The sequence below is a fragment of the Bubalus kerabau genome, chromosome 6 (assembly GCF_029407905.1).
Source record: "Bubalus kerabau isolate K-KA32 ecotype Philippines breed swamp buffalo chromosome 6, PCC_UOA_SB_1v2, whole genome shotgun sequence".
NCBI classification, from domain to species: domain Eukaryota; kingdom Metazoa; phylum Chordata; class Mammalia; order Artiodactyla; family Bovidae; genus Bubalus; species Bubalus kerabau.
The window spans coordinates 36102310-36129159 of NC_073629.1; the positions used below are offsets into that span (position 1 = coordinate 36102310).

General features: G+C 42.5%; 1 protein-coding gene across 7 annotated transcripts in view; it reads left to right on the forward strand.

Annotated features, from left to right (window-relative positions):
- VAV3 (vav guanine nucleotide exchange factor 3) overlaps window positions 1-26850 on the forward strand; it is a 645240-nt gene that overhangs the window by 91980 nt on the left and 526410 nt on the right. The window contains exons 3-4 of one of the 7 annotated variants that reach the window (XM_055584919.1): window positions 6028-6130; window positions 8208-8439. The gene's annotated coding sequence lies outside the window, so the exon portion shown is untranslated. Of the gene's footprint in view, window positions 1-6027; window positions 6131-6526; window positions 7227-8207; window positions 8440-8883; window positions 8963-26850 lie in introns of those variants that run through there. The other 6 variants (XM_055584920.1, XM_055584918.1, XM_055584916.1 and 3 more) reach the window with 6 other exon arrangements.

The window sequence follows — 26850 nt, forward strand, 5'->3', positions numbered from 1 at the left end:
ACTGTCACATAATTTTAGAATAAATTTACACTGATTTTTCTGGGAAAACCCACAGATTAGTGCTGTAAACTAAAGGCAAATGCTTCAGACTCAGATGGTAAATGTGTGTTCATTTACTTATTTATTTTGTCTGCTTTGGGTCTTCGTTGCTGTTGGAGGGCTTTCTCTATCTACAGCAAGCCAGCTTCTCAGTGGGACGGCTTCTCTTGTTGCAGAGCATGCCTTCTAGGCATATGGGCTTCAGTAGTTGCAGCATACAGGCTCAGCTCAGTACAGGCTCAGCTGCCTGACGGCAAGTGGGACCTTCCTGGACCAGGAATTGAACCTGTGTCCCCTGCATTGGCAGTCACATTCTTAACCACTAGTCCACAAGGGAAATACCAGTAAGAATGTCTCAATTGGATACCTACTATCTCCTTGGGAGATGGACTTTCAGGTGTCAAGAGTCTGGGTCTTCTCTTAGGCTAAACCCTGTTCTCCCTCATGGAATGCTGTTGGGAGCCAGGCACCCCAGATGGGGTGAGGTCCTGGAAGCTGTAGAGAGGGATGGGTCACAGCTTACAGAACCAGGTGAGAGCAGATGGCCAGCTGAGGTGACCAGTGAGTCCCAGCAGGGATTGCACAGTGTGTGTACTGTCCTCAGAGAACCCCAGAAACACTCAGGGGACATTCCAAAGCAGGTACTGCCATCTTGGTGCTACCCAGGTGAAGACTGTTAAGTTGCTGATTGTTTGGGTTAAAAAAATGGCTGACATTTCCAACAGTGTTCACCTGCTTCCATCAGAGGCTGGAAGCATGTCTCTTGGGAAAATACTCAAAGCTAAATCTGTTCCTAGGCAGAAAAGTGTGTAAGCTATTTAATTATACACATATCCACAAAGACATACAATGTAACAACAATTAAATCAGAATTAACAGAATCAATAGTTTCCAATTCTAGGACTATGTCAGATATGTAAGAAGGAGTATAAAGATAGTCTTAAATGGACATATTTCCAGGGTTCACATAGTATTCATTGCTAAAGTTCCAAGGCAGGTGAATGTGGGAGTCAGATGGCCTGGGTTTGAATCCAGATCCACAGCTAGTGAGTGACCTTGGACACGTTACTTAATCTCTCAACTTCTTGCAGAGACTTTAGGAGAAATAAAGGAGATGGCACATGCCAAGGGTTTAGCACAATACCTGGTGTATAGTCAGTATACAACACGTGCTAATGGTTCTTATATTGTTATTTTCACATTATTTTTCCTGTGTATTGTAATAGCTTCCTAACTAGGTCTCATTGCTTCCACTCTTCCTCTTTCTCCAATATATTCTACACATAGCAGCCAGAAAATTAAACATTTGAAGCCAATCATGTCACTCTCCTGTTTAGGACCATTTCCCCACTACTGCTCTGTCACTGCATTAAACTCCTTGCTACCGTCTATGAGGAAGGCCTGGTCAGGTTTGGCGTCACCTCCTTCATGACAGCCCTCCTTTTCCCCACACTTCCAGCACTCCAGCCCTGCTGGCCTGCTTGCTGCCCCTTGAACTTCCTATGCTTGTTATTGCCTTGTAGCCTTCGTACTTTGGGGTGCCCCCACCTGGAATGTTCCTCCACATGGCAAACTCCTTCACATCATCCCTATCTCAGCTTAAATGGCACTGCTTCAGGAAGCCTTCTCTGAAGACCCAATCTAATCAACTCACCTGACGGTTGTAACTGCATCGTCTTGTTTTATTTTCTATGCAGCGTCATCCTTCTGTTCATTTATTTGATTTCACATTATTGTCTGTTTCTCTGCACTGGGGTGTAATCTCCCTGACAGCAAGCACCTTCTGTGTCTCGTTCAACATTAATCCCCAGTGTCCAGAGCTGAACCCAACACGTGTTAGGAGCTCTAGAAGTATTTGTAGAATCAGTGACTGAATGAATGATTGAATGGTTTTGATATGATACCCTATTCAAAGAAAGATTGTTTCAACCAGAGTTTAAAAGTGCCTGTATGGAAAAAAAGCACTTTAGTTGGAGTACTGATGATGGAATTTGGAATCGATAGAATCTTACAGCCTGTCAATTTCTAACTTTTAAATTTTCTTTTTATTTTTTGACTGCATATGGTCTTAGTTGTGGCACTCGGGATCTATCATTGTGGGCTTTTCTCTAGTTGTGGTGCGTGGGCTCCAGAGCATGTGAGCTCTGTAGTAAAGGCATGTGGGATCTTAATTCCCTGACCGGGACCAAACCTGCATCCCCTGTATGGGAAGGCGAATTCCTAATTAGCGGACCACCAAGGAAGTTCCTAGACTGTCAATTTCTGAGCTGATTTTTTTCTTTATATATATATATACTGAAAGGATCCTGGATTGAAAAGCATTTTTCCTAGATATGTGGAGTTCTAAAGACTCAATGGGGGCCATAGCTCGAAGGACATAAAAAATGATGGCCTCAGTGGTGGAAGGCAAAGCATGACAGTGAAGAAAACAATTTGTGCTGAGCCCCGTACACCACCCTGGGGAACAAAGGGAGGCGAGAGGGCCTGCTGCTTCTCCCTCCCACGTGTCTGACACCGCGGAGCTTGTGAGTCACTTGTGAAAGGCTGCTCTCAGAAGCTTCCAGTCCTCTGCTTCCAGAGGCAGTCATGCCTTTCCCCCTGAAATTCAATTAAATCAGCCCTAATGAGTGACTATGCAGACAGGGAGCTCTTGTTTACAGAACACAAGGAATAATAATGAGGCAATATTAATTAGGATTGCTGTTGCAAATCAGAAAAAGTGATTCTCCACCTCACCAGCAGGGCAGATTTCTACTTTCAGACACCATATCGCACAGGTTTGAGAAAGAGAGAGCCTTGCGATCTTTGTTTATTGCCATGAAGTAGATGTTTGAGAACAACACCACTAAAATTTTCCTTTGTTCTACTGGCTTTAGTCGATTCCACCAATCACCATTCACTCTTTTTCTGGCTGTTGCCACTATTGAGTTTTCTGAATAAACACAGGCAACCGAGTTTTAACCACAATGATAAAATACTTAAGAAAAAAAAAGTCTGTGGGCAAAGGGCCACAGCAGTAGGAGGGTTTGACATGCGGATCATGTTTATCCTTTGATCATCTGTCATTTTGTTAGAAGAAAGCATATGCCATCCTCTGCTCTGTTTTTAAAATAGATTCAGAGGAAGTGAGGAATTAATCTTAACCTTAAACACATTGAGCCCAGTATTTCCTATCCAACTGTAGAATGCACTATCTAGTTTCCTACACCTCGCCCTTGCTAAGTTTAGGTTCTTTGGGCCAGCTGTCAAGAGGGAAAAGGAGGGGGAAGGGACCTTTGCTTTAGATGGATAAGGCATTGCACTGTCCACCATCAATCCTGGCTTATTTCCTCTCAATGCCGTTCCCCGTTCCCCACAGTGGCAGAACCAAGCATGACCAGAGCTAATGACCCTTGTGATTTTTCAGACGTTTGTTTCAAAATGGGATTGGCACGAATCTCTTTCTCACTGTGTTCCGCTTCATGCTTATGTGCTACCAGCGTTGAAAATGAGTCAGCCGGTCAGCAGTGCATATCTTGCCCATCATCGTACTCTCTAGAAAAGCAAAGCTTGACCTTGCTTTTTAAAAATGATCGCTCAGAAGGGAGGCCAGCATGTCATCAGCTCACTGGCTCTGCATTCAGTGGAGGTGGTGTGGAGCAGCAACATTTGGAGAGTTGGTCTTTTAAAGTTTTTCATCTTCAGGTTAACATTGACTTCACAGACAATTCAGTCGATGTTCTTCAACTTTTAAAAACAATGAAGCTTTAGCTATTGCTGATGGCAGCACTTACTCATAGCCACATGCTCTGTGCTCAGTGCTCAGGCTGGACTCATGACGTGCTCAATCTGTGCTTCGTGAATTGAACCTGAGTTAATGTCTAAGTGCCCTGTGGGGTGCTGGGGACCCTCTAGTGCAGGCGAGCTGCTCCCAGACAGGGTAGCTTCCCAGTGCACTTCAGTGGGGGGTGCTGCTCCTGCCTGTTTTTTTTTCAGCCCCTTCAGCCTGCTGCCCACTCATTTCCCATGACCTGTGCCTGGGTACCGCCCTTCTTCTGCCAGAGCAGAATTCTGCTTTCCACACAAGCACAAGAGAATCAGAGAATACGTAGCAATATCTGCAGTCCCTGAGAAAGGCATGGCAACCCGCTCCAGTATTCTTTCCTGGAGAATCCCATGGACAGAGGAGCCTGGAGGGCTACAGTCCACGGGGTCGCAGAGAGCAGGACACGACTGAAGCGACTTCACACGCATGCATGCAGTGCCTGTGGGTCCCATGACTTCAGGGTATGGTGAAGCTTGCTGAAAAAGTTTATGAAAGAAGCCATGTGGGAGAAGAATAGCTATGAAAAATATTCTGCATCCAAGAATCAACACTGCCTTTTCTTCTTTTTTACAGAAAATTTAAAACACAAAGACTAAGCAAAGACTAATGCAATGAACACTCATATACCCATCATGCAGCTTCAACAATTATCAATTTTTTGCTAGTTTCATCTATGAACTCTTCCAATTTTGTGTGCGTGTCTGCATGTGTGAGGAAACCAGTGGAACTTAGCCTTTACATAACATTGAGTCCCATCTACTCCCATATTGTGTGTGCATTCCCAATTGCTCAATCATGTCTGACTCCTCATGACCCCATGGACTGTAGCCTCCCAGGCTCCTCTGTCCATGGGATTCTCCAGCAAGAATACTGGAACGGATTGTCATTTCCTCCTCCAGAGGATCTTCCCAACCCAGGGATTGAACCCGTGTCTCCTGTGTCACTTGCATTGGCAGGCAGATTCTTTATCACTATGCTACCTGGGAAATCACACTTCCATATTATTTAGGCACACATACACAAAAGTTTATAAATGAGAGTGTTACCATTGAGTCTTTTATTACAGTGCCCTATTTTTAGGTCTTGGGACTGGTGGTTCCAGAATGTTTCAATTAAATGCTAGTAATGTAGAAAACAGCCTTTTTCAAGGCCTCATGTCCCCTTCATCAGTGGCTTTCAGCCACTTCCTTCTGTCTGATTGAATTCTTACACGTGTCTCTGGTGCCGCTGGTGGAACTCGTGTTGCTTTGTCAGTCTGTCTGCTTCTGGCACCCACACACAGCAAGTACAAGCTTCCTTTGGGCGTTTGAGACCATTGGAGCTCAAACTTTTCTTAATTGCTGTATTTGCAGTGAATGCCCTTTTGTCACAGTGCAATGACCCATTTTTTTTTCAACCACAGAGCTGATGGAGATGGGCTGCCAAGTCACATCAGGGGAATGGCTCAAAGAAGGGAGCAGTGGGCAGCAGCTGCACCCACGATAACCTGGGGAGTGCTCAGTTTTTATGGAATACGTTCATTTATAGGTTGTGTTCTGTTACTGGTGTAGTTGAGAAAGATAAGGTGATGTCATCTGTTTTGATTTACATGCCCATAAAATAAGAAAAATCAAATGGAGTCCATAAAATTACCAGACCATCTCATTAAAATTACTGCCTGACCAGATGTGGCTCCTTGGTTCTAATAATTAATGATGAATTTGAATAAGTCAAAAGAGAGTAAACCTTGTTTTTATTATACACATGTTCCTGATGCTGCAGAGATTTTAGTATGCCAGTCGTTCCCCCACATAGATTAGAACAAACTCAACAGGATGATTTATATTCATAGAATTGTAAAGTGAGATTCAGAAGAATGAGTTTCAGATGTCCGTTCCAGCGTGAGCTTCCCACAGCAGTGGTAAAGTGACTGCAGTATCCTCAACAGATTCCCCAGATCCTCTCCTGGACCTTCCCTGGCAGACCGTGCTTCCCTGACTTTCCTGTCACTGACTTCCTGTCAGGTTCAGCCAGTGGGACGACTGACATGTGGGAAGAAGGGACAAGCCAAGCGTCTCAGTTTCCCGTTGCTGCTTTAAGAGATTACCACACACTTATTGACTTAAATGACATGTTTATTACCTTTCAGTTCTGGAGATCAAAAGTTTGGAATAAATCTGACCCTCTTGTCTCCCTCTTATAAGGATCCTAGAGATGACACTGGATCCTCCTGAGTCATCTAGCACACTCTCTCCTCCTGAAGAGCCTTACCTGCTCACAGCTGCAAAGTCCCTTTTGTCCTGTAAGGTAACATACTTACAGTTTCTGGCAATTAGAATGTGGACATCTTTGGAAGAGGGGGTGGCATTATCCTTCCTTGCACACCAAGGCATTTCTCCTCATCCACACTTAAGGTGACCTGGGCCCCTGCCCTCCGGTAAGCCTCCTGCTCCCTTCATCCTTATGGCCTGGGGATGGCAAAGGCTTCCTGCTGGTGCTAACCTCTGGGTGCCACCCTGTCCCCAGGCTGGCCAGTCTCTTTTGTCACTTGTGTAACAAATTCCTGGCATCAAATTCACTTGGTTTGAAATACAGAAAGTTGTTTGCTGTTTTCCTGGTTGGTGTCTGACTAATGAGGTAAAGTGGTGATGCCTGGGTGCTGATGGTCCGCACTGGAGAGTGCTGTGCGAGCACGTTTGGGAGATTACTCAGGATTAGCTGAGTCCCTGCCTTCCATTTAGCAGGAGTTTTCTCCCTCTCTGGGCCAGGACGTGCAAGCATGGTGGAGCTGTTAGAAGGATGGGCAGTGTTATGAGTGAGGTACATAGGCTTCTGGGGTAGACCAGTTCAGCATCTCAGTGCAGACATGAAGAGCTCCCTAACCAAAGATTCTGAGCTGTGCGAAAGGACTATTTAAGAGAAGCTATCAAAAGTAAATGTGGGAAGAGATATTTAAGTCTGGATACTTGGATTTAAGTTCATCTATTTGTTCTCTGCATGATTCTTAACAAATCACCTACTCTCTCAGTCTCAGTGTCCTCATCTGTTAAAATAGGAAAATCATACTTCAAAGGTTGCATGAAGGCTAAATGATATAATGTATGGAAAGCACTAAGTAAATGTCTTTTATTGGTTAATTCTAAAAATAATTATTGAGACCTACCATGGGCTGGCTACTGTCCTAAGTCCCTGTTCTTGTGGAGTTTTTGATTTTTTGAGAAGATAGATGTTATTCAAATAATCACAAGAAACGTACCTCTAATTAGAAGCACAGCTTTGATAGAAAGGTGCATAGTTCTTTGAGAACGTATGACAAAGAAGCCTGCCTTTAACCAGAAGTTCAAGAAAGCACCTAGGCTGAGATTTGAGGGATATGCAAGAGTTAGGTAGGATTAAGGGACTGGTAAGTATAAAGTTTCTGGGGTTGAATAGCACATGTTGTGTTCAAGTATCTGAAAGAAGCCCAAAGAGCAAGAAAAAAGTACAAGGCAAAGCTGGAGAGGTAGTTAGGTCCAGACCATGCAAGGCCTTACAAGGACTTTTATGCCAAGAGCTGATGGGGAGATCCTGAAGGATTTGGGGCAGGGTGTCTGTGTGATAAGAGCAGCTCTGTGATTCAGCAGACGCTTACCCTGGCTGCTGCCTGGAGAACAGAGGGTCAACAGAGGATGAGGAAAGACTAGCCTGGGAGGGGCTGGTGTGGTCTCCATGAGAGTCTGGAAGAAAGCTTGGATTTGGGGGGGTGGAGACTGAGGGAGAGGCAGGGGTCTCAGCTTGCACTGCAGGATGGATGGTGGTGCTGAACTAGAGGCAGAGAGCACTGGAGAGAATGCACATGGGATGGGGAATGATCCTGAGAGTGGCGTCGGATATGCTGAGTTTGAGGAGCCGCAGAGAAGTCCGTAGGAGACGTTCCATTAGCCACTCAGGAGAGGTCTGCCCGGATTTAGAACTTTGGGTATCATGGGCTTGTAAGTGATAACCACTTGGGCTTAGATGAAATTGTCTTCCTGAGAAGCTAATGTGTATTTAGGGTTTATTCTGTGCCAGGCACAATTCTAAGCACCTTACTTGTATTAACTCATTTAACTTTCATAACTGCTTTTTGAGATATTTCCATTTTACAGATGGGGAAACTGAGGTAACAGAGGGCTTCCATGATTTGCTCAGGTTAAAACAATTAATAAGACTTGGAACCAGGATCTGAATCAAGCTGGCTCCCATACTAGTGTGATTAGGCACTTTGCCACACTGCCCCTCGCTGTCAAGGCTCATGCCTCGAAATTCCGAGGACTCCGAGTGTTCTTACGCAGGGACTTGTTGCAAAGACTGTGCTCACTAGTTTTCAGAGTAGAGGAGATGTTGGTGTTTCTCATTGCCACAGTTTACATAATATACATTCCTCACCTGCTGGAATCCTACTGCGGTGAGGAGCAGCTGCCAGGAGTTGCAGAATGAACATGTACCGGCAGCAAAGCAGAGCAAGTGGATAAGAGGGTGAGGATGAGGAGAGGCACACCGCAATTACCGCTTCAAGCAAAAACGCGTCTGAGATGCCTTTGGTTACCAGAAGGCTCTGCGTCTTTCCACGGATGGAGGTTGATCCCGCCAACAAGGTAACCACTGTTTGTATGTAAACTGGGCTTATTAACTTTTACAAACTGGGAAACTGTTGCCTTAAAGTTCTATCTATAACCCGCTGTCTGTATTTCACCTTGAGAGAGCTACATTGCCACGGGGAAAAGATTCACTAACTTTATCCTAAAAATGCTTTAGCACAGGCACCATCAAAAAGCAATTGCCTCCAGCTGAGTGGGTGTAATTCCACGCCCCAGAGAGGAGAGGGAGGATGAGCCTAAGATAAATTATATAAGCTCTTGAGCAGAGCTACATATAGATGGGTTCTATTAGTGTGATGCGCTTTATCATGAGAGGGGACGCTGTCCTTTCCTGGAGTGTTGTTGCAGCTGGCAACTGGTTCAGCCAAAGGCAGCTTAATGCCCCATAAAGTGATTAGATAAGGATGAAGGCAGATCATACTTGTGGGTTCTGTCGCACAGCTGAGGAGCATTAACTACGACACCTGGTGTGGACGCTGCAGGAAAGTCTTCCATTTGCCAGGCCTGCTGAGGATGCCCTGTGAGTGGCCCTGCTACACAAGGAGAGTGAAAAGTATCTGTTTTCTCGTCTGTTACACCCTCTTCATCCTTGTAGTTGGGATGGTCCCACTGCCTCAGGGTGTCCTTTTTCTGCACTGCTGAGCTAATTGCTTAAAAGTCCAGAGGGCAAATGGGACATAGAGAGCTCTTGATTCAGTGCAACATAACTTGGGCACCTACTGTGTGCTCCTAGCATAAGGCACTTCAAAGGAGAAAGTGCATATCTACCCCCAGGGACCTGGGATCTGGCCTGCATGGTTGTCAGTGATAAGCCTAAGGTGTGTGGGATTCCTTGGTGGCACAGTTGATAAAGAATCTGCCTGCTAATGCAGGAACCACAGAAGATGCAGGTTCCGTTACTGGGTCAGGAAGATCCCCTGGAGGAGGAAATGGCAACCCATTCCAGTATTCTTTTCTGGAAAATTCCCTGGACAGAGGAGCCTGGCGGGCTACAGTTCATGGGGTCACAAAGAGTACTGACCGAACAACTGCGCTCTCATGTGCTAAGCATGTAATGTAAGCCTAAGGCAGACTGTGACATTGGGCTTGCATCTAGAAAAACTGGCAAATTTCTGAGACGTGGCGCCAGAGAGGGTGGACAGGCCAGTTATAACTCAGTTGGTGACAGCAGGTTTCTACCTAATGTCTGAAGGGCTTTTGTGGTAACTTGAGCTACCCACAGACAGGCTGGGTTGCCTCATCTGAAGAATAGAGGACTGCATGTTACAGGAGTCTTGCTTTGGGGTTTGCATTTCATGCCCCACAGAGTCCCCTCCAACTCCATGTTCCTATTTTTCAAGCCCCCCAAAATGAATCCCTGCCTCCCTGCCCAAGAACTTTTTAGTGTAGTAGGCAGACGTGACTAAAAATATTCCACAAAGATAATTTTAAGAGTCCAAAAGTTTTCTGTATTTGAGAGACTAAATGGATATTTAGCATTATCTAAATATAGCTTTCTCTGAACATTGGCACTCTTTTCACAGAGTGAAATTTATTTGTTAAAATTATCTTTAAGTATTTGTTCCAAAGAGATGAACAAACTGCCTGGTTCCTATGGACATATTTTTTTAAAAATATGTTTAATTATTCTTTTTTGAAAATAAGCATTGTAAGCACATCTTAAATAATCCAAATATACCAAGCATGTCTGCCTTCTAGGTCATCCTCTAGTTCTCTGTGACTCCTCCCCCAAGCAAGCACTACAATTGGCTTCTGAAGTATTCCTCCAGAAAGAGACACACCCAAACAAGGACATGTTTGTGCAGCATGCTCTGTACACTGTTCTAATTTCTCTGGATTATTGCTTAATTATAGTTAAGAGCTGCATAGTATTGTTTGTATATTATATACCTATCAGATCAGATCAGTCGCTCAGTCGTGTCCGACTCTTTGCAACCCCATGAATCGCAGCACGCCAGGCCTCCCTGTCCATCACCAACTCCCGGAGTTCACTCAAACTCACATCCATCGAGTCAGTGATGCCATCCAGCCATCTCATCCTCTGTCGTCCCCTTCTCCTCTTGCCCCCAATCCCTCCCAGCATCAGAGTCCTTTCCAATGAGTCAACTCTTCACATGAGGTGGCCAAAGTACTGGAGTTTCAGCTTTAGCATCATTCCTTCCAAAGAAATCCCAGGGCTGATCTCCTTCAGAATGGACTGGTTGGATCTCCTTGCAGTCCAAGGGACTCTCAAGAGTCTCCTCCAACACCACAGTTCAAAAGCATCAATTCTTTGATGCTCAGCCTTCTTCACAGTCCAACTCTCACATCCATACATGACCACAGGAAAAACCATAGCCTTGACTAGACGGACCTTTGTTGGCAAAGTAATGTCTCTGCTTTTTTGTGTGTGTATGTGTGTAATAAAGTTTTATTAAAGTATAAAGGAGATAGAGAAAGCTTCTGACATAGGCATCAGAAGGGGACAGTGCGAGTACCCACTTGCTAGTGTTAACAATGAGGTTATATAATCCAAAGAATGTCTGGAGGTTGTAAAGACCTTATCAGACCTACTCCCATAATTTACATTTTAAGATAACGCTGTCCTCAGGCAAGATACATCCTTGTAAAGACCAGGTCTACTCCCATAATTAACATTTTAAGATAACAGAAGGTTGAATCCAAAGACTGTCCTTAGGCAGGATACATTATTGTTATATAATCCTAAGGAATGTGGAGAAAGAAAAAAAGTTTGTCCTTTCTTCCTCCTTGAGAATTCCAGACCCCTCTCTCCTTGGGGACCCCTAGACTCCCTATCAACCTGCCTAGGAAATGACTCTCTCATTCCCCAATTTTCTTTTAGGAGAATTATGGTGCCTAGGGAAAGGGGGCGTCGTTCTCCTTCCATAATTGCTTCCGAGCTGACAAGGGGCATTGTCCCTAAATTGGTGAGGCAACATATTCTCCTAATCCTCATATTGAGGATATCTGATCCAGGGTCCCCACATAGTAGCTGGAGGAAGCTACAGCAGTAGCAGGAGTTTGAGCAACCATTTGTAACTTAAAAGCTTTCATGCGGCTAGAAACAAATCCAGTTATACAATTACAGATGCAGGGAGCAAACAGCAAAAACACAACATTCAGAATCAAAATTAAAAGTCACATCATGTCCATAGTTACAGTGCAACGTGTTGCACCAGTCCATTTTAGGGTTGGTAGATGTCATCAGATGAAGAAGAGGCATCGCATGTGATTGTTGTCGAAGGTATTCACAGACTTGGAGAAAGTCGTTTCCTTGAAGTGGGGATGTCCACCACGGGAAGCCTTCCACTGATGAAGAGGGGAGCGCTCTGCAGACCCAGCAGTTAGACCAATTGTGGAATGCAGCATAGGAGTGAGCCCAGGACAGGAAGACATTGTTTTAAGGATCCAACGGCAGACTCAGGATATTTGGAGTCAGCAGAAGTAGACTCACATAGATTATCAGGCCTATCCACTGCCCTTTGCTTAACTCTAGAGCTCAGGTCAGAGCCACAAGCTCCACTAACAGAGTACTGGTTCCCTTGGGGAGAGATATGCTATCTAGGTTGGTCATAACTTTCCTTCCAAGGAGTAAGCGTCTTCTAATTTCATGGCTGAAGTCACCATCTGCAGTGATTTTTGGAGCCCAGAAAAATAAAGTCTGACACTGTTTCCAGTGTTTCCCCATCTATTTCCCATGAAGTGATGGGACCGGATGCCATGATCTTCGTTTTCTGAATGTTGAGCTTTAAGCCAACTTTTTCACTCTCCTCTCTCACTTTCATCAAGAGGCTTTTTAGTTCCTCTTCACTTTCTGCCATAAGGGTGGTGTCATCTGCATATCTGAGGTTATTGATATTTCTCCTGGCAATCTTGATTCCAGCTTGTGCTTCTTCCAGTCCAGCATTTCTCATGATGTACTCTGCATATAAGTTAAATAAAGAGGGTGACAATATACAGCCTTGACGAACTCCTTTTCCTATTTGGAACCAGTCTGTTGTTCCAGGTCCAGTTCTAACTGTTGCTTCCTGACCTGCATACAAATTTCTCAAGAGGCAGATCAAGTGGTCTGGTATTCCCATCTCTTTCAGAATTTTCCACAGTTTATTGTGATCCACACAGTCAAAGGCTTTGGCATAGTCAATAAAGCAGAAATAGATGCTTTCCTGGAACTCTCTTGCTTTTTCCATGATCCAGCGGATGTTGGCAATTTGATCTCTGGTTCCTCTGCCTTTTCTAAAACCAGCTTGAACATCAGGAAGTTCACGGTTCACATATTGCTGAAGCCTGGCTTGGAGAATTTTGAGTATTACTTTACTAGTGTGTGAGATGAGTGCAATTGTGTGGTAGTTTGAGCATTCTTTGGCATTACCTTTCTTTGGAATTGGAATGAAACTGACCTTTTCCAGTCCTATGGCCACTGCTGAGTTTTCCAAATTTGCTGGCATATTGAGGGCAGCACTTTCACAGCATCATCTTTCAGGATTTGGAATAGCTCAACTGGAATTCCGTCACCTCCACTAGCTTTGTTTGTACTGATGCTTTCTAAGGCCCACTTGACTTCACATTCTAGGATGTCTGCCTCTAGTTTACTACTATGTTATCTATATATTTTATATAACTGTATTTAGAGATATAGGTCTTCCCTAGTGACTCAGTGGTAAAGAATCTGCCTGCCAATACAGGAGACCCAGTTTCGATCCCTGGGTTGGGAAGATTCCCTAGGGGAGGAAATGGCAACATACTCTAGTGTTCTTGCATGGGAAATTCCATGGGCAGAGGAGCCTGGCTGGCTACAGTCCATGGAGTCACAAAGAGTCAGACTTGACAGTGACTAAAAACAACTATAGAAATTTAGAGCTATACTATGAGATCAGTATGTTCTATATATTATATAGCATAATACTAGTGTATGTTACATGATATAGCATAATACTAGAGTATATTACAATATAGTGTATTATAGAACATAGTGTAGTATCCTATGGTATATTCTATACTCTGTGTTAGTCTATTTTTTAAAAAAATATTTATTTTAATTGGAGGCTAATTACTTTACAATATTGTAGTGGTTTGTGCCATACATTGACATGAATCAGCCGTGGGTGTACATGTGTTCCCCATCCTGAACTCCCCTCCCACCCACCTCCCCATCCCATCCCTCTAGGTCATCCCAGTGCACCAGGCCTGAGCACCATGTCTCATGCGTCGAACCTGGACTGGCGATCTGTTTCACATATGATAATATACATGTTTTAATGCTATTCTCTCAAATCATCCCACCCTCGCCTTCTCCCACAAAGTCCAAAAGACTGTTCTATACATCTGTGTCTCTTTTGCTGTCTCGTATATAGGGTCATTGTTACCATCTTTCTAAATTCCATATATATGCATTAGTATACTGTATTGGTGTTTTTCTTTCTGACTTACTTCACTCTGTATAATAGGCTCCAGTTTCATCCACCTCATCAGAACTGATTCAAATGCATTCTTTTCAATGGCTGAGTAATACTCCATTGTGTATATGTACCACAGCTTTCTTATCCATTCATCTGCTGATGGACATCTAGGTTACTTCCATGTCCTGGCTTTTGTCAACAGTGCTGTGATGAACATTGGGGTACACGTGTCTCTTTCAATTCTGGTTTCCTCTGTGTGTATGCCCAGCAGTGGAATTGCTGGGTCATAAGGCAGTTCTATTTCCAGTTTTTTAAGGAATCTCCACACTGTTCTCTATAGTGGTTGTACTAGTTTGCATTCCCACCAGCAGTGTAAGAGGGTTCCCTTTTCTCCACACCCTCTCCAGCATTTATTGTTTGTAGGCTTTTTGATAGCAGCCATTCTAACCAGTGTGAGTCTGTACCTTATTGTGGTTTTGATTTGCATTTCTTTGATAATGAGTGATGTTGAGCATCTTTTCATGTGTTTTTTAGCCATCTGTATGCCTTCGGAGAAATGTCTGTTTAGTTCTTTGGCCCATATTTTGATTGGGTCCTTTATTTTTAGGGAATTGAGCTGCAGGAGCTGCTTGTATATTTTTGAGATTAATTCTTTGTCAGTTGCTTCATTTGCTATTATTTTCTCCCATTTTGAAGGCTGTCTTTTCACCTTGCTTATAGTTTCCTTTGTTGTGCAAAAACTTTTAAGTTTAATTAGGTCCCATTTGTTTATTTTTGCTTTTATTTCCATTACTGTAGGAGGTGGGTCATAGAGAATCCTGCTGTGATTTATGTCAGAGAGTGTTTTGCCTATGTTTTCCTCTAGGAGTTTTATAGTTTCTGGTCTTACGTTTAGATCTTTAATCCATTTTGAGTTTATTTTTGTGTATGGGGTTAGAAAGTGTTCTAGTTTCATTCTTTTACCAGTGGTTGGCCAATTTTCCAAGCACCACTTGTTAAAGAGATTGTCTTTTCTCCATTGTATATTCTTGCCTCCTTTGTCAAAGATAAGGTGTCCATAGGTGTGTGGATTTATCTCGGGCTTTCTATTTGTTCCATTGATTTTCTATTTTGTTCCATTGATGGTAGTAGTCTCTTGTACTGATGTTCTGTAATTCATTTATCCCTGACGGGTCTGCTTTGGTGCTACCATCATCTCCTCTCTTTCATATTAGACTGTAAAACTCCACAAGAGCAGGGACTTAAAAAAAATTTTTTTTTTATATTGGAGTATAATTGATTACTAATCTTGGGTTAGTTTCAGGTATACACTGAAGTGATTCAGTTATATGTATACATGTATCAATTCTTTTTCAAATTCTTTTCTCATTTAGGTTATTATAGAATATTGATTAGAATTCCCTGTGCTATACAGTAGGCCCTTGTTGATAATCTATTTAAATATAGTAGTGTGTACATATTGATCCCAAACCCAATTTATCCCTCCATGGCATCTTTTCCCTTTGGTACCCTTGAGCCATGGGTTTATTTTGTTTTCTAAGCCTGTCTGCTTCTGTTTTGTAAATAATTTCATTCAGATCATTTTTTTTTTTTTTAGATTTCACATATAAGTGATATTATATGATATTTGTCTGTGCCTGACTTACTTCACTTAGCATGATCATCTCCAGGAGGGGTTTGGTCATGTTAGTACCCATGCTGCTAAGTCGCTTCAGTCGTGTCCGACTCTGCGACCCCATAGATGGCAGCCCACCAGGCTCCCCCATCCCTAGGATTCTCCCCACAGCATTTAGAGCAGTAGCTGGAATGTGACAGGTGTTCAGTAAGTATTGGTTGAATAATGAATAAATTGCAGAGAAATATTTAAATTTACTTAAAATTTTTTTATTTTTAAGCTGGAATGTGGCAGATGTTCAGTAAATATGATTGAATATTGAATAAATTGCAGAGGAATATTTAAATTAAAATTTTTTAAATTTATAACCAGATTTATTCATTATGAAAATTTGAAAAATCAGGAAAATAGAGAAGTTAGGGATGATAGTTTGGTTACTCAGAGATCACTATTGTTAACACTTTGCTATGTTTCTTTCAAACTTTCTTTTAGATACATTTCAATGCAGTTGTGATTTAACTTCTCTCATAATTTTGTATCCTGCTTTCTTTCTAATAATATTATAACATAAGAATTTTTCTGTGTTATTAAACCTTCATAAGCATATTTTTAAGTGGTGGCTCTATAACAGAGACATGTTTTAAATTATTGACATACTTTTCTCCTTTGTCTTCCTGAGTACTTGGCCTTCACCTTTTTCACTTTGGCCAAGATATCTTCCTCCTTGGCATGGGAGTTGTGTAAGGAGGAACACTGAGGTCACATTTAGTTTCTCACATTCAAATAGGATTGTGTTGCAGGAGAAATAATTTGCTATTCCTTTGGCTGATGCCCTTTCTTGCACATTACAACTAAATGTGGATGACCTGGGCTGTAGAATCCTCCTGGGAGATGGAGACACTTCTTCTGTCCTCAATAGCAGAGCACAAAGCTCTCTGCTCTACTGATGCAGGGCTGTGTTTAAGACAAAAGGAAGCAAAATATTGGGTTGGCCAAAAAGTTTGTTTAGGTTTTTCCATAAGACGGTACAAAAAAATCCAAATTCAATAAAAGTTGCTTTCTTTTTGTTCCAGAGGGAGGTGAAGCAGAGAGGAGAGAAGGAAGAGAAGAAAGTGAAAGAATTAAATGTGTGTCTAATTTACTATGCATTTTATGACTGGAGGGAGCAAAGCAGCTCCAGGAAGCTCCCCCATTCCCCACCGCTCCCCCATATGTTTAGAATTTGGGGAGAAGACTTCTGTGCATAGCAGAGTGGTTCTGGCTGATTACAAAGAACTGTGTGGTCAGACTGAAGCAGAGAAGAGTCTGGTTGGCACTTTTTGGAAACCCCTCTATTTCCAGTGAGCCTGTAATGTTGGAAGCAATGAGCTTGTAATGGTTTGTTCTGGTTGAACAAGGGAAGCCAGCAGCAAAGCCTGGGGGTGGAATGCAGGCCAGGGGCTGGATGGGGCCTAAGACAACCACTTAGCCACGTTCAGCCATCAGGAAGCTGAGGCAGGCTCTAGTCAGCCAAGGAGAGCATGGGGGCTTGGCTAAGCCCAGAGTTGAGATTGAGCTAAAGTAGCAGAGCAGCCGTCTGCACCTGGGAATGGCAGCAGGACGCAGAGCTGCCTTGGGCCTCTTCCAGATACCAGAGGAGGGAGCCAACACTGCTCCAGGGCACCTCAGTTTCACTGCCAAAAGGACATGTCAGCACCCCACTTTCCCCAGATGCCTCCGTAATGAGAGAAGTCAGGGAAGTGAAACCATGTGAGAGATTTAACCCTTGTCTTCAAGGAGACCAAGAACCACCTAAATTATCAGTGCAGATTAAATGTTAAGGCAGATGGAAAATGTGTTATCTTCCCCCTCTCTGCGTACCCCACTCCCCAAACAGTGGAGCAAAACCAGAGGAATTAGAGGTTAAGTAATCAGAGTTTTGGGTACATAAGAGTCATACCTGTGAGTTAAATTTTGTGATCCTTGCTGAACACACTACTTTTTTGAGTGACAAAAATCATAATGAATTTGCCTGTTCCCTTCTGGTTGGAATTTAAGTTTTTCTAGTTCTGCATTATTAGAGAGGTTATATGAACATCTTTGTGCATTTGAACTTGTGGCAAACAGGAGACACTAAATATATAATTCCTTAATAAATTTTGAAGTGACATTTTGACCAGGAATGTAGAATAGCTTATATATGTGGTCTAAGCTTGCTTCTTAGAAGTTGAGCCCCTAATAAGATGGATTAGTAAGAGCCAGACAACAAAATAGACAATTGACCTTCTCTGCATTAGAAATGAACAGAATATTTTGAATGTGGGATTGAGAGAGAAAAGGGGAACACAATATGGTGGAAGATTGGAGGCCAAGTCTGAGAAGTGGCTGAGAGACTTCTAGGAATAGAAATATCAATCAAAGAATTTTTAAATTGAAATATAGTTGATTTACAATGTTGTGTTAGTTTCAAATATGCAGCAAAGTGATTCAGTTCTACATTTATATATTCTTCTAAGTTGCATATCTGTTGTGTACAACCTGCCATTGCCTAAACTTTGACAAAGGCTTCCATTCTCACAAATACCTCTGTGATGGTTTCATTCATTTTGTTGGCTTCTTGATTGAGGGGTGATGAAAATTAACGGAAATGGTTGAATTCAATATCTGGGTCAATATGATTAGGAATTAGGACCACATAATTGACATGATGTTCAGTTCAGTTTAGTTCAGTTGCTCAGTGGTGTCTGACTCTTTGCGACCCCATGAACCATAGCACACCAGGCCTCCCTGTCCATCACCAACTCCCGGAGTCTACCCAAACACACCCATTGAGTCAGTGATGCCATCCAACCATCTCATCCTCTGTTGTCCCCTTCTCCTCCTGCCCTCAATCTTTCCCAGTGTCAGGGTCTTTTCCAATGAGTCAGCTCTTTGCATCAGGTGGCCAAAGTATTGGAGTTTCAGCTTCAACATCCATCCTTCCAATGAACACCCAGGACTGATCTCCTTTAGGATGGACTGATTGGATCTCCTTTCAGTCCAAGGGACTCTCAAGAGTCTTCTCCAACACCACAGTTCAAAAGCATCAATTCTTCTGTTCTCAGCTTTCTTTAAAGTCCAACTCTCACATCCATATATGACCACTGGAAAAACCATAGCCTTGACTAGACAGACCTTTGTTGGCAAAGTAATGTCTCTGCTTTTTAATATGCTGTCTAGGTTGGTCATAACTTTCCTTCCAAGGAGTAAGCATCTTTTTAATTTCATGGCTGCAGTCACCATCTGCAGTGATTTTGGAGCCCCAGAAAAATAAAGTCAGTAACTGTTTCCACTGTTTCCCCATCTATTTGCCATGAAGTGATGGGACTGGATGTCATGATCTTCGTTTTCTGAATGTTGAGTTTTAAGCCAACTTTTTCACTCTCCTCTTTCACTTTCATCAAGAGGCTCTTTAGTTCTTCTTCACTTTCTGCCCTAAGGGTGGTGTCATCTGCATATCTGACGTTATTGATATTTCTCCCGGCAATCTTGATTCCAGCTTGTGCTTCCTCCAGCCAGCGTTTCTCAGGAGGTACTCTGCGTATAAGTTAAATAAGCAGGGTGACAATATACAGCCTTGACGTACTCCTTTTCCTATTTGGAACCAGTCTGTTGTTCCATGTCCAGTTCTAACTGTTGCTTCCTGACCTGCATACAGGTTTCTCAAGAGGCAGATCAGGTGGTCTTGTATTCCCATGATGAGACGCTGATCCCTAAAATGACTTTTTCAGTATAAGTGGCAACTCAGAGCTGGAAGTGACTATGAGAGGTTCAACTCCCAGGCCCTCTAGGAACTGAGAAACGTTACAGAGGCTATGGAAATTCCCAATTAATGGAGTGGGAATTGAATCAATCTTGTCTAGCTATTAGAGTCTGGGCGATGCCAGTTGACAAGCGGTATTTACATAGATTGTTGCTGTCACCATCCTGTGGACAGGAGGACTTCCTGTCACTTGTTTCAGAGATCCCCTGCTGTCCAGTGTGCTGTGTGATGCAGGACACATCTGTTGTCAACCTATTAGAGGGTGAAAACAATGGCGGGACAGAGAATACACACAAGAGACTCTACATTGAGGGGTGTAATGACAGCATCTTAGATGATTTATTTTAGGTAGCACAAGTTAATAGGCCAACCAACTCTTCCAAGACTGCTCTTTCTTTCTATTCCTATACCTACTCTAAGCTATTATGACTCATTCTTCTCAGGGAAGAAGCATAAATTTTGTAGAAGTCTTAGGTCCACTGCTTGGTTCCAGGTTGAAATATCCCATGGATGTTCAAGCTTCAGCAAATTTCCTGGACTCCACCTTAGTCCAGAAATTTGTTAAGTTTTTCTGTCTTGCTGGAGAGAACAGTCCTGTGTGTTGTCTGTCTGTGTACCTGAGCCCCTTCTAAAGGTCTTGCTTTGCTCACTGAACACATCCCTTTTCCTATGACCTCATGCATTGCCTGTCTGGCTCTCCATCCCACACTTCTCTTCTCTCACTTTCCTATTTCCTCTTTTTGCTCCAGTTTTTGTCCATTTTGCATAGACTGTTTGCTCACCATTCTTATTGCAGGAGGTGAGCCCAGTCTGGCCCATATCTGTGTTCATTGCCAGGACAGTAAAGTCCATATTTTATCTGACAGCCGTCTTCATAGTAAAAAGCAGCTTACAATGTAACAGGAAAGTGCTTGGGGAGACAGACTTTCCTTGAAACATCTTCAACATTGAAAAGTAGGAAAGTCATCAATATCGTATGATTAATGGAGTCTGAACAGGGCTATCAAAATAGGCTGAAAATATTGTTAAAGGAGATTATAGATTAGCACCCCCCAAAAGGAATAAACTTAATTTTAAAATGACTAAATTTTATAAGTTGCTGACATCCCTTAAACAGAATTTCTAGAGCCAAAGTCAATTTCAAATTCCTTTACTCTCGCCTTAAGCATTAGCTGTCCTTGGCAGAGCAGGCTGAGAGTTAAAGACCTTGCCCAGTATGGCCAGATGCCTTGTATCTGCCAAAAAGCAAGGAGTTGAAAGTAGCCTGATAACCTGACTGCAGGCAGTCTGAAGCTTGGCATAATTGTATAACATGGGGCTCTTGGGAGAATGATGATAAACCTAATTGGCAGACTGCCCCTGCCTTCCCAGAGGTGGAGAATAGGGAGAGAAATATTTAGAAGGCAGGTGGGGAAGAAAACCATAAATATAAGCCCTCCGTGTAGCTTTCACCTTCAGAAATCATAAGTTGGAGGATATTTGAAGAGTGGAAGCTTGGAGAGGGATAGAGAAAACCAAAATGGCTATTCTGTAGAAAACATATCCGCAGAAAGTTTTCCTGGGTTGAGACACTTTTGCTAGGTTAAGTTCAAAGCAGTGTTTCTCAACCTGTGGACTTTTTCCCTTTCCTCTGTCCTCTTACAAGTGCCTCATGTTTAGTAGATGGATTGAAATCTTCATGCTTTATGCACTTGAATGTTTCAATTAATATTGCAATACGTAATAATATCAAGCCACATGTGGAGGAAATGATTTTTTTTACGATTAGGTTTTGGATGTGGAAACCAATTTTTTAAGTTTTAGGATGTGAAAACCACTTTTTAAAAGTCTTTATTGAGTTTGTTACAAAATTGCTTCTGTTTTGTTTTGCTTATGCTTTGTTTTCTTTTGTTTTTGGCCGGGAGGCACAGTGGGATCTTACTCCCTGACCAGGATTGAACCCACACCCCCTGCATCGGAAGGCGAAGTATAACCACTGGACCACCACGGAAGTCCCCTATAGGTTAATCATATCTTTCACAACCTACAGGAGCTTATATCATCACAACAGCCTTAGTGAGGTAACAAGGCAGATATTATTCCATTCCATTCTACACACAAGGAAACTGAGACTCATGGACTTGTCTGCTCAAGTTTCAAGAACTTCAGGACTTGGGAATCAAAACCCATGTTTTCTGATTTGGAAACACTTGCCTTTTTTTACTGTTAAATTCCATTCACACAGACTTTCAGGTCCATGAAACAAGAATTCACTCCTAAGAACTCCCTCCTTGACCTTAGTTGTCTTAGTGTAGAATATATAAATGTTTGGATTTTCTTTCTGTGACTGTGATAAATTGGCATTGGACAGTTATTTAACAAACATGTTGAATGTCTGATAAGGTCAGACACTGAACTCAGCTCTGGGACTACAAAGACCAATATGATGCAGCCTTTGCTCTTGATGTGCTCACTGTTTATCCCAGGGGATGTGGTCTTGGGAGGATACATTACAAAATAATAGATACTGCTAGAGATACATGAACAAGAAAATGTGGAAACATGGAGGACACGACATTTAATTCTACCTGGGGGAGTTGGGGAAGGAGGTGATATCAGAACTTTGTCTTTAAAAGGAGAGGGGTCTGCCAAGTGAAGAAGGAGGGGAAGAGTATTTTAGTGAGAAGACCCAGTGTTTGTATAGCGTGAAGAGAGGACTATACACAGAGGGCCAGGAGTAGGGAGACTGATAGGGAGGCGAGGCTGGGCAGCGGGCCAGCTTGCAGATCTCTTTGTAGACCAAGCTAAGAAACTTGTATTCTGTTGTGTAGGCAATGGGGACCACTAGAGGATTTTAAGCAGGTAAACTAACATATGAAGGAAGATCCAACAAAACAGATATGACCTTTTGGAACTCAATATAACTTGTTTAAAAATGAATTTCCGTACCTCTAGAGCAGTGGTCTCAAACTTCAGTATGTACCAGAATTACCCAGAGAGCTTGTTCACTCACAGGCTGCTAGATCCCGTCCCCAGAGTCTCTGATTCAGTGGGGCTGGAGAATCTGCATATCTAACAGGTTTCCAGGTGATGTTCATGTGACTAGTCCAGGGTCACATTTTGAGAACTTCTGCTTTGGGGAAGGGTTCATTGCCTAGAGAGGACCCAGAAAGAATAACTCTAGCTTATTAATAAGGCAAAATTGAAACAAGAGATATCAATGGAAACATCTGAGATTATAATAAAGGTTTTTTTTAAAAAGTCTAAATCAAGGGTGAAAAATAGAAGCATGCATGAGGTTCTGGGCTAGGTAGTTGCAAGGACAGCTACCCAGATGTGGCTCCTTGTTCCTGGGAGTTGACGATGATGCCTGGGGAAAGGCTGGGACGCCTAATTGACCATTCTTCAGTTTACCTGTAGTGTGTCTTCTGTTCTTGGCATTAAAAAAAAAGCACAAAACCAAAAATCTTAGAAAACAGCTGAGGTAGAGTGTGTCATAAATTCTGAGACTTTCACCAAAATTATTCTGTCACACTGGTGAAGTTTGGGTGTGGAAGGAGGAAGTATGTAGCAATCATAGACCATCTTATATGACAAAATTGTCTTATGGTTAAGAATCATCTGACCATTAATCGGTGGAAATAGGAAAAGCCAGGAGCTGAGTAATAACAGGAACACCATTTGGAGTAGGGGAACTGGACCATGTAATGAATACTGCATGGCTTTTTGTTTCCAAAATAGATGCCTCTCTAGAATTCTTTCTTTAAACCTCTGCTCTGGGATGTTGTATGCTTTGTCTCGATTATAAACAGCCTCTGAACGTGACATGAGTAGGTTTCAGACGAGCCTTCCAACGTCTGCAGTGACTAACCCTCTCTGACCTTCAGTCTGCACTCTCATTCCAGGGAGTCTGTTTCATGAAAAATTGATAGAGGAGATTACTTCAGAGCAATGCATACAGAATGAATGATGTTTCTTTGATGTGTTAAGCCATCTTCCTGCCTTAAAGACTGTGAGGCAAAAAATAGCCATTAAAAGAAACCATCCTTAGAAGGTCTCTTTGCTTGATTGACACTCACACGTAAATATGCATGGCAGATTTCAGGCCTCTACCCTCCTAAGTAGCACTAGCCCAGCACCCTCCAATATAACACCCGAAAGTGCTGATGGCTCTGTCTGCAGTCCAGGAGAAGACCCAATTTTTCACCTGAATTACTGCAGTCACCTACTGATATATAATTTGCCTGCCTCTGGTCACTCTTGTTTATACTCCATTCTTTTTGTTTTTTATATCAATACCAAAACGTTTTTATGACCATAGATTTGTAATAGAATTTGAAATCGTGAAGTATTAAGTCTCCAGTTTTTTCTGATTTCTCATGATTGCTTTGGCTCTTTGGATTCTTTCGTGTGTGCATGCTAAGTCACTTCAGTTGTGTCCAGCTCTTTGGGATTCTTTTGTGGCCACTGCACAGCATGTGGGATCTCTGTTCCCTGACCAGGGATCGAACCCATACCCCTTCCATTAGAAGTGCAAAATCTTAGCCACTGGACTGCCAGGGAAATCCCTCTGTTCTTTTTAGATCAGTTACTTTCAGCTGGTGTGTCCAGATACAGAAGTGAACTTGAATCTATTACAGATATAAAGACAAATTTTGATTAGTAAGTATAAATAATTTTGGCTAAAACTAACTGTAATAACAGCAGCAACAGCAAAACCAACTCACATGTATATTACTCTTATTAAATACAAGGCACAGCTCAAAGCACTTGATGTGTACTAATTGACTTAATCCTCATGAAAGACCTAATGAAGTACATTCTACTGTCAATCCCATTTTCAGAAGAGGAGACTAGGATATAGAAGGGTTGAGTAAATTGCCTAAGTTTTTACCTAATAGTAAGTGGTAGAACTGGGTTTCAGAATCTGCTCTGGAAGCACTGTTGCTATGCTAAGTCGCTTCAGTCGTGTCCGACTCTGTGTGACCCCAGAGACGGAAGCCCACCAGGCTTCCCCGTCCCTGGGATTCTCCAGGCAAGAACACTGGAGTGGGTTGCCATTTCCTTCTCCAATGCATGAAAGTGAAAAGTGAAAGTGAAGTCGCTCAGTCGTGTCCGACTCTTCGCCACCCCATGGACTGCAGCCCACCAGGCTCCTCTGTCCATGGGATTTTCCAGGCAAGAGTACTGGAGTGGGGGGTGCCATTGCCTTCTCCAGGAAGCACTGTTAGGATGAAACAAATAATCTTGCATCTAGAGGTTCACTAAGCTAATTCCTGCTCATCCTTCAAGATCCAGCTCAACTATCCTCTCCTTTGCAGTTCCTCCTGCTTCCTCCCCACTGCTCCCCTGAAGAAGAAATGGCTGCCATATCTGTGGTCCAGGAACCTCTCATACTGACCTCAATAATAATGCCTATCCCACCTAATCACCCTACTAGTCTGCGAGTTACAGACCTGTGACTTGTTCATGCTTGTGTTTTTCAGTCTCCTGCAGGTCTCAAGGGCTGTTAATCTTTGGTAATTCCTATGACTTGAATGACAGAAATTATTATATTTTATGTATAACTTTTAGAAGAAAAATTATGTCTCCTTTCTGATCTATTTTGAAAGCTGGCCACTTAAGTTGTGAATTCTATTTCGTTGAGTTATGCAAACAATATGAAGAGAATGGCTTATATCTACTTGGACACCATGCTAGGGTTGAGGGACACGACATTGAGCAAAGCAGACGGTGGCAGCATCATGGATCACAGAGACCATGTGGGAGGCAGATTACCTAATTATAGTAGCAAGTACTGAACACCTTAATGACTGTAGAGTATAGAGTCTAAACTGGCCCAGGGGTAGGAAAGATTGGTGGTGCATGCATGCTCAGTTCTCAGTCAAGTCTGACTCTGTGACCCCATGGACTATAGCCTGCCAGGCTCCTCTGTCCATGGAATTTTTCCAGGCAAGAATACTGCAGTGGGTTGCCATTTCTGTCTCTAGGGGATCTTCTCAAACCAGGGATTGAACCCTTGTCTCCTGCATTGGTCAGTGGATTCTTTACCACTGAGCCACCTAGGAAGTCAATAACTGTAGAATGTAAAGACTAATCTGGCCCAAGGTGAGGATTTCCCTGAGATAATGACATCTAAACTGAGCCCTAAAGGAAAATAAGAATTAGACAAAGAGAGGGAGAATTATATTCTATGATCTGACTTGTCTAAAAAATGGCAACATTCTCACCTACACTGTAAATGTTTTAGCTTTATGACTTGTTTCCTCTAAAATCCTACATTCCTGATTCATTTTGATATTTGGCAAAACTAATACAATTATGTAAAGTTTAAAAATAAAATAAAATTAAAAAAAATCCTACATTCATAATATTTTAAAATAAATGCAAACCTCAGGGATGCATCCAATACAAGGGACACTGGGTTATTTCGCTTAATCTTCAAAACAACCTTGCATGCTAGGTATTGATATCTTTGCTTTTTCAGATGAGAAACTGAGGCTTGGCAAAGTTGGGTGATTTTTCTAAAGTGTCATAGCTAGTAAGAGCAAAGGGGAGAGTTGGATTTCAAATTAGGTGCAGTTGGTAATTTCTGCAATTTTGGTAATTTTTTAGCTTTATTAAGTAGGTATTATCACTTCCATTTTACTATTCGGACACAACTTAGCGACTGAGCAACAACAACTGATGGAGAAACTGAGATCCAAAGAATATTGGCCTCAGGTGACAAAGTTCCTGAATGCAGGAGCCTCTGGATCCCGGTTCATGTCTGTTTGGCTCCAGAGACTATGCTCTGAAGGGCTGCTACTTAGAAAGTTGTTCCATAGACTCTGATCTGAGCCCATGTGGCATCTCTGTGATCGTTATCCTGAGGTGAGTTAGGAGGCACTCTGTGGCTCCAGAAAACTCCAGACTCGTGTGACTACAGGGTGGCCATCCATGGACTAGAGGCATCATCATCACCACCTAGGAGTTTATTAGCAAAAGAGAATCTCAGGCCCCATCCTAGGTCTATTAAATCCAAAACCACATTTTATGAGATGCCCAGGTAACCCCAGATAATGCTCATCGAAGTTGGTGAAACTCTCATGTAAAGTATGTCTTGGAATTTCTCTTGCAGTTATAGATTATGGAGTGTTGGCTTTCTTGGCCCAAGGACAGGCCCATTGTGAGACTATAGACTTTCAGGGAGATTCCTGGGGGGACTGAGCTTGACTCCTAGGAGGTCCCAGCGACCTGTGGGGACTGAGTCCACAGTGGGATCTTTGAACTGGTGTTGAATATATAAGGACCCTTCAGGATTACTATTAACTGTTAGCTGAATTTTTAGCTTGTGGCAGTTTTAAGCTACAGATTGAAATTTAAAACCTGATGGATTGTACCAATAACCTGCTGAATTATAATATCCTTATGAGGAATAAAGAGATAAATACCTTGCTCACATTATAAAAAGACATGCAAGAACCAAATAACATTTGTCATAAAACCCTGCAAATTTGTGGCAGGTTTGCAATTACAATTTTGTTCAGGTTACTTCCTTGTTTGTTTTCCAGCTAATAAAAGACCATAATAACACTATTGAGTTTTAATGAAATCTGCCATCTTTATCTTTATGGTTGACTGCTCTATCTGCT